Raw genomic sequence first — 8,987 nt, 5'->3', positions numbered from 1 at the left:
GGGCGAGCGGTGGTTCAGTGGTTGGCGCACTGCACGCGTTTTATTCCTGGAACTCGCCAACTACTCGAGTATGTTTTGCCTGTGTGCTGTATAAGAAGGATAGCCATTGCCCGAAACGTCGTCTATTATAATGTTTTTATTTTAAAGCCACTGTGTTGGTGACGTATGTTTTGAGTTAATGTTTAAATATTTGGCTCAACTGCTTTTATAGACAGTTTCCACATTGGCCTGACCAATTCATCCTGGACGTTCCATCGTACGTCTTCCCTCGTCGTGTTTGCTCATCACAGGACAACCTTGCAGGTGTCCAACCCTGATTAATCAACGGAGGAGACGGGGCCCCCCACCTGTTTACAAAGTACAGGGAGCCAGGGGACTGGGGTAGTTAAAACAATGCGACAGGTTTCTCTTGAATCCCACCACCTCTGTCCACCCACGAGTTAATACCATCGTGCCACGTGCGGTGGGGTGAAGTGTGGGGCGCCTGAGTGGAAGAGTAGGCGTAAATACACTCCCACGGGTGGACGCCCTCACCGCCACGGTAGTGGCGTGAGCAAGTGATTGCAGGCGGTGCCGGATTAAGCTAGTGCTGGGCCTGTAGCACATGGTGTTATAAAAGGGCCCTAAATAAAAACAATTGAAGCACTAATTATTAAGTAACAAAATATGATAATTGAGTTTTCCCTTTTTTCTGGCAACAAAACAGCTGTGTTAAGATGTTAAAACACCAAACTGAAACTTTTTACAAGGAATCATGTCTGCATTAACCACAATACTTGTGGTCAGAATGCAAACAAAAAACATACCCTGATAACATATGCATTGATAGCTTGAAAGCATTTAGCGCGGGGCCCTTGAAAGTGCGGGGCCCGTGGCACATGTAGCTACTTTTGCTACGAGGATAATCCGGCACCGATTGCAGGGCATCGCGCCTGTACCTCTTTAACTCGCCTTCTGGGCGATGGGAAATTACTGGAGAATGTTAGGGCCTCTAGCGACCCCTCGTGGCGACAACAAGAAATACACCGGCATCGTTCGAGAGACAAACACGTGGAGCAACCTCCTCGTGGCTTTGACGTTTCATTGTGCGAATGAGACTCATCCCTGAGCGTTCTCGACGTCTCTCACCTTGGTCAAACAAAATACAAACCGGAACACTTGAAACGTGGCTCGCGGAGCCCAACACAACTGAACGAATGTTACTAATAAATGTTTCTTTTACAGGAACGTCTGTCTATAATACGATATATTAAAAATAAGTGTCGCTGGCTGACTGGAGGGACGGATGGCCGGACGAATACGTCCAAAGGACATGCGGGCCGTTAATTGGATGAAAAATAAAAATCAGACATCAGTTCAATTGTCTCAATGACGATGAAATCGTTGAACACCTGCACCTAGAATATTTGGGGTTTGCATGTCTCTCTCTCCGTGGTCGCGTGGATTTTTTTTCCAGGTCCTCTGTGTTTTCCCTCCACATTTAGAAACATGCGTTTCGACTATTTAGATAATTTTGCTGCTATAAATGTCCAAAGGATAGGCCACTTTGTTGAGCTATCATTTGTGGCCAGGTCGCTTTTGAACAATACGTTCATACCTCAGTGGGCTTTGTCTGGTAGGATGGTTTCGTTTTATTTGTTCGTGTTTGGGTGATTTGTTTACCTTTCCTGTACTTTGCAATCCTATCGTGTTGTTTCTATTGTTTGTTGTTGTAACGTTCTTACCTGTGAAAAAAGCTTTATAGTTAATCGGATTCCTCCAGTATAAATACTGATTCTGATATCGCTCATGTGAAGTGCGGTAGGGCATGCCGGGCGGACTGACTGCCCACGTGTGGGAGGACGAGGCGGCTGTGTGGGCTGACGTCCACTCATCAAAGGACATCTCGTCTTGTCTGTTGTTATCCTGATGATGATGACGATGCTCGGAAAGCCGAATGGAGCTCATAAGAAGTAACACACAAAGAGCCGATGATGCAGAAGATCTCTGGCTTCGATTCTTCTGGGCCGCAACAAATCTGAAACTTATCCCTGGTATCCAGATGCCACAGCCATAACGAGGAGGGCATCTCCACCAAGAGTTCAAGGGCCCCACTTTTTAACATTACACTCTGATGGGATCGGCCATACATGTAAGGGCAGGAACCTCCTGAAAAAGGAGTTTGGGAGTCGGTGAGGCCGAATTTCTTGGACGAACAAAATGGCAATAATTTGAAATGCCTGCTTCAATAAGTGTTACGCCGCCTAATTTGAGTAGCCTCGTGCAATATTGAATCTGGCAACATAAAACCAAATATTAAAAGTGTTGTGCCAATGTGTTTGTAGACGATCTCCCCTCTTTCCCCCACCACCTCTCTCCTCCCCACCCGGTCCCCCACTCCGCACGTCCTCAACTGGAAACGGAGATTGAAACAAGTCAAGCGGGATTGAAATCGAGCTGGACACGTGGGCGTGCTGTGTGTACCTTCATTGTTGTCCAGGGATATAAATAGACGCCCGTCCAATGAACACGCGGGCCGTTGAGAAGCGTTGCTTCATTCACCCGTTCTGTTTAAATTACAAGAGCACGCGTTCTGTTAGGATGTTACAACGGCACACGTTTCACATTTTATTCCATTCTATTGCCTCGGGCAGCAATTGTGTTCAGGGGCTCAGTTGACCACGAAGAGAGGGCTTCAGGAGAGAGAGAGTTCGCGTGCCTTTGCTGTCTCTCCATGGAAGGAGTGCAGACTTGAGTGGTGCGCAGGGCTACATTGTCCATGGTTTGAGTTGCGAGGCTTCACGAGTTACTCTCGGATGCCGCAGCTCCCCCCCCCCCCCCCCATTGCGACACGGTCATGAGCGTCAGGCACAATCTAGGCAGAGAGATTAAAAATGGAAAATACGATTTTTGCAGCGTTGTTTGGTCTTAAACAAGGGCTGAGATACCGTTAGCTTGACCATAATCAGCATCGCTCTTTAACGTCAAGTCGCAGCCGTATTCTCCGGGCTATAAGACGCATTACCCCCTCTGTTTTACATCACAAGTTGGGGGTGCGTCGTATAATCCGGTGGGTGTGTCTGTCTGTGTGATCAGGTTCGTGTAATTTTATTGACACCAGGCACAAGCTTTAAGGGAGGGTGCGCATCTTACTTTCTGGAACATTTTGATTTAAAGCTTTCGTGACTGCAGGGATTCATCTTCTTGGTTCTTTCGGTAAAGTCACGTAGAAGGGAAGTAATACAATAATAAAAATAAAACATAATAAAACTATTCTCACGACGTTTCGGCCACAACGCAAGCAGCCGTCCTCAGGTGAAAACCAGGTCCGTCGAGGCGACAGAGTCTGAATGAAACAGCACACGAGCTTGGAGCATACATATAAGTATATTGTCAAGGCGCCCAGCTTATACATATGCTCCAAGCTCGTCTGCTGTTTCATTCAGACTCTGTCGCCTCGACGGACCTGGTTTTCACCTGAGGACGGCTGCTTGCGTTGTGGCCGAAACGTCGTGAGAATAGTTTTATTGTTTTATTTTTATTATTTTATTACTTCCCTTCTACGTGACTTTACCGAAATAACCAAGAAGATTTCTGGAACATCTTATAATCCTGAGAAGTTGGTGTATAGCAAGGCAACATTTCATTAAAAAACGACTCTTAATCCAAACGGAGAACATTGGGGATATTTCACATTGATATACAGTAGGGTCATATTCGTTGTTATTATACTTTTTGCGAGTAACTTGTAGGAGGATGAGGATGATGGTTGTTGGGAATACTTGGTGATAGCCCAAGCCAGTATTTTCCAATAGCTCTGTGCACACTGGATCGTATTGCAGAGCTGCGTCCATCCTGTTGCCAAGGCCAATGTCACGCTACTGCTGCTGCTGCTGCTAAGATGAGTCTGTGTGTCTGTGTGGCCTGGAGCGGGAGTGGAGCGATTCAGGGCGCGCCGCGCTACGAACTCGGCCACCCGCGTTCGATTCCAGCTCACGGCCACCTTACACAACTAACGACTATCTGAACCGCTACTGGGCCCCCCCCCTATGTTGACTCGGCCTCAAATGAGTACCTGGTGCGGTGTATAAACATTGCCACTGGGAGACAAAGGCGGTCGGGCGTGGTGCTGGCCACCCACCGCCTCGTGTACCGTGCTGCAAACTGCACTTGCCCCAAGCGTGTGGTGAGGCTGTAAGGGGGACCTTCGTCTTGTGTGCCGCCGTCTCTGTGGATGTGGGTGTGAGATTGAGTGTCTCTAATTATAGCCCAATTGAATGTGGATTGTTTGCTTAAAGAATAAAGCAGAGATTTGCACCGGCACAACATTAGACGCATTAGTTTGTGGTGATGCTACTGCTGCGTGGGCAGTGGTTAACAAACACAATATTCGTAAATAACAACTGTGACCTTAAAGAAAATAAATAATATGCTGACATTTCGGGTAATTATTTCTTTGCTTTATTTTTGCGCCATGTTACAGTTTAAAAAATCAGTCTTTTTAGAATGTCGGGATCCTCCTGGCCTGGCGTCGTAGCGAGGGATTTCACGCTGGAGTTGTTGAAATCCCGTTGCAGGGTTGACGTTAATGAGGAAAGGCGCAAGCAGAAGCTCCGTCAAGGCCTCGATCAAGTTAACAATGAGCAGAGGCAGTAGACCAAGACGGGCAAACAGTTACGAACTATTTGCTTCCTCCAGGGAGTGTAGGAAAGTGAGCTGTCGCGTTGCGCTGTTGGTATTTCTGGAGTACTTTTGGAGTGCTGGCCTGGGGCACCGCGGTGGCGGGATGTGAATAACCTCGCCTGGTATGCAGGAGATCGTGGGTTCGATTCCGACGCTGAGGCCTGTTGTGTATTTGTAATTCGCGTGTCTCTCTCTCCCCGTGGTCGCGTGGATTTTTCTCCGGGTCCTCCGGTTTTCCCTCCATATTTAGAATCAACATCTAAATGTGCTGTAAATTTCCACGCGATAAGCCGCTTCGTTGAGCAATTATTTATGGGCAGTTCGCTTCTGAAAAAGAGCTGCATAGCTCAGTGGGACTTACCTGGTAAAATAAAAATGGGTTCGTTTTGAGTTTGTTTGATGAAAAGGAACAGAACCACAGCGCTCTTGGTTGGTGTGCGCTCCCTTGCAGTGATGATGTGCGGTTCTGAAACACGGCCAGCAAGACATTTATTTTTTCTATCAAAATCTAAAAAGTGAGCAAAGCAAGTCATGGGGTGATGCATACTTCGAATTTATCGGCTCTAGATTAGGGTCATCGCCCAAAACGTCGTCTTTTTCAAGGCCACTTATTGACGAATGTGTTCATTTTCGTATTGTTATTAATTGTGCTTGTAGCATCACCGAGTCATTTTCCTGGCATTCACCTCAAAGAGGGGCACGTGAATTAGAGACCAAACGCAGGCTAACGACATCGTTCACACTGAGGAGCGAGTGCGGCTTGGGCAGGACGCGTCGCGCGGAGGGTGACGATTGCCGAGCGTGGTGACGGAATGGCAGCCAAGGGATGCAACGCGTCCGATAGGACATCCACCAACATTGCCCAAATAGCGCCGAAGAATCGCGTGAAGAGATGCGCGCTTGCAATTACATCGAGGGACAGGAAGAGGAGGAACACGTGGATTAGAAAACACACGCAGGTTCGAGACGTCGTTGCAACGGTTTGGTTGATGGTCCAGAATAATTATGAAGTGGCAACCCAGCAATGGGATGCTTGGAGAGGACATCCAACGCGGAGACAGAGCGATGAAATCAGCTCGTGTGCAAGTGCTTTGTGGATTACTACGTCGCAGAACCGTGAGAGATGATGATGGCTAGGGAAGGCCTTCATCCAATCGTGACTTCATCGTGGCTGATGACGATGATAATGATGAGGGACCTGCAATTGTTGTCAAATCTGTCCTGGAGAGACGAAATAGGCAACAACTGCCTTGACGTACGGTACAGTCTGCTCATCGTTGAAATGAATACACGCACGTGCACACACACACACCCATATATACTCGTATATGCCATTCGCAATAGTCCACAAGAACCTTGAGCTCTGAAAAGGTCTAAATGTAATTAAGTTGAGCTAATTTAATCCAAAATTCCAATTGGATGAATTCAATGCAAATACCGTTCCGTGATTAAACGCCAGGAGGGGCTGCCCGCATTGTGAACGCGGCGCGCTGCGCCTGCTGTGTTGACGGTCGCTTTCTTCCAACTGCGGTGGAAGGAATTTTGCCAAGAAAAACAATAGGCGAGTGTCGATTGTAAAAATAACAAAAACACGAGAAACACACGCACATACGTAACTATAAATATATACGCAATACACAATATAAACAATCCCACACAGAACACCGACCATGTAATTGTACCAGGGATGACTTTAGATTAATCATTTTTGGTATACACTGTACTGGATTTTTTACACCAAAATTGTTATTTTTACTCCCTATTGTCAGATGTAAATATATGTTCTCTGTGCCACGTCCTTTCTCTAAGACGTTTGCAAGAATGATCTTCCTTCCACTAAACTCTGTCCATAATTTTACTCCACAACTTGGCATTGGATATTCCCCCAAAGAGCATCCAATTGTTCAAATTGTTCATCGTCGTCTTCTTCCCTGGCTTATTTACAAGTTGATATTATTGTTGCTGTTGTTGTTACAATGTAAAAGTTGTGAAATTGCCTTAGCGTAGCCGTCGAGGAGTAAGACGGCATAGCACGACGCGGACTCCACCTGTCCCGACCCGATTCACCCCTCGCACGCGTTGACTTTTCTCCGGCGTCCACACTCACGAATTAGCTGAAAACATCGTTTGTCACGTGGAGGACCGCAGATCTTGGACAATCGTTGGCGCTGCCTCAGCGCGCGGCAGCTGCTGCCGCCTTGCCGCTTGTCTGCGGGTTCCATCTCTCGCCTCTTGAGTCGCTGTGTCTCTACGAGCACGGGGAGCGAATACCCTGCAGCGAGTTACAAGTTCATAGTAATATTAAAATGAATATATTTAAAGGACTGGTGTGACAGTATCTTATAAAAAATAAATCACCCCCTCCCCCCTTGTGAGTCTGTATTTACATACTTATCTAGGAGATGATGTTGTTGCTCATAAATTGAAATATGACTCTTAACGATCGGACACAAATGGCCGGACATGCACGGGTGACGATTGATATCCGAACCTGCACTGGATATGGCCTGGGTCAGACCTTCCAAAAATAAAGACTTCAAATAAAACCTGACGGTTTGCATCTGCGGTGACATTTCGCGCAGACCCCGGTAGTACTTCCATCGTCAATGCCTATAGCACAGACTTTGGGATTATCAATTGTAGTCAAATGAACTCAATAGCCAGCGATAGCTTGCGACTTGTGAACGGCAAAAGCTGACGACGAGACAGCAGAGAGACATTAGGGGCGAGATGCATTCAGACGAGATAGAAAATACGAGAGCGAGACGCATTCACAGATGACATACGAGGAATTATAGGAGATGGAGCCAGACTCGTGGAAGAGTCGATGGGGATGGCACCAATGGGGTCTCACGATGAACAATCGCAGAGAAGCGGGCGCGAGAGATCGGAGGGGGCGCAGATAACTCAGCGCGTGAAGAAAGGCATCGCGCTGCCCTGCGACAACACCGAACCATGCGTTCACACACAACAAGAGAAGGGCAACTGACAGCAGAGAGGACAAATACCTTGAAGAGAGAGGGTCCTTGCCAACAACATCGGGCAGCTTAGCGGCATTAGTTGTTTACATTGAACATTTATTAATTCAGAACTGATTTTTGTGTTTCGTTGTCCTTTCCCGGCACCTCCGAAAGAAATTCAACGTACATACGATGGACACATCGCTGCCTCTGCCCTCCTGTGCTGGCCACAGAATAGTCGAGCAGCAGCCTACAGCCGCAACTGTGCTCGGGTCGCTTTGATTCCGCCCGCAATGGACTGTATTTTCCGGTGGCAAATGACGGTCTAGATGGTTCAAGCCGGCCGTACTCTGCCGATGGGACACTGCGTGTCGAAACCGGTCCAGAACCTGGTTGCAGTGAACCAATGCTGTTGAAATGATGCACTCACCAGAAGGCTGTGTGGGGTTGATGGGAAGTATAATTTTTTTTTACTCGGAGGGACGTAAATGAAAGACATTGTCTGCTCATTTATGTTGATATAGGAGAGACACGCGTATGTATTCAGATGGCATGTCAAAGAAAGTTGTTCAGACACGATAGAGGAGAGATGCAAAAAAGAGAGATGAATACAGGAACATAGATGAGGTTTCTACTCAGCGAGAGTAAAACCTCAGAGATTGACACCACGCCGCAAATCCTCTTCTCTGCGAAGAGGTGGCGGCGTTCCACCGTGGGTAAACATCATCACTCATGAGTGGAGCGTCATCCTGCGATCCGAAATGACAACAGTCTCTCGTATCAAAATCCTGTTATCTGGCACACAATGGGTAATTGGATGAATTTGCCACGCGACTCGGCCACGGTGTCATTCCCCGCTGCCCGGGCAAAGTTCCGCCCGCTGCACAGAAATGCGAGAAACTGGAGCTGACAACCGCGCCCGCTTGCGGATCGCAACTCCAGCGGCGGTGCCAAACCTACCGGGGGCTCCGAGCTGAACATTATTTTTGGGCGAGTCACGTGACATCTTCTTCTCGTGTCCTGCCACCACAGTCATGGGGGGCTGGGGGGGGGGGGTTGTTTTCTTCTTTCTCCATTTCGGGGCAACGGGACGAGTTTATCTACAAAAAAACTCATCCCCACCCGCCACTTGGCCGCTGTCCACCCAGCAGCATAAATGGGTAGTGGTGAGGCAACGTGTGGGTAAGCCCATCTCTTTCAAGAAGTCTGGTTAGCGTGGAAGAGTAGGCCAAATATTCCCTCTGGCGCGAGCAAGCAATTGCAGGGCCACACCTTTACCTTTGATTCAAATGAAATAAGTAAATCTACATCCGTTACAAAAAATGATGTGCATGTTTATTCGGGGTTAACATGAATTGTAATTTA

This window comes from Lampetra planeri, chromosome 24 (genome assembly GCF_965212315.1).
Source record: "Lampetra planeri chromosome 24, kcLamPlan1.2.h2, whole genome shotgun sequence".
Taxonomy (NCBI): domain Eukaryota; kingdom Metazoa; phylum Chordata; class Hyperoartia; order Petromyzontiformes; family Petromyzontidae; genus Lampetra; species Lampetra planeri.
This window is presented reverse-complemented; position numbering follows the sequence as displayed.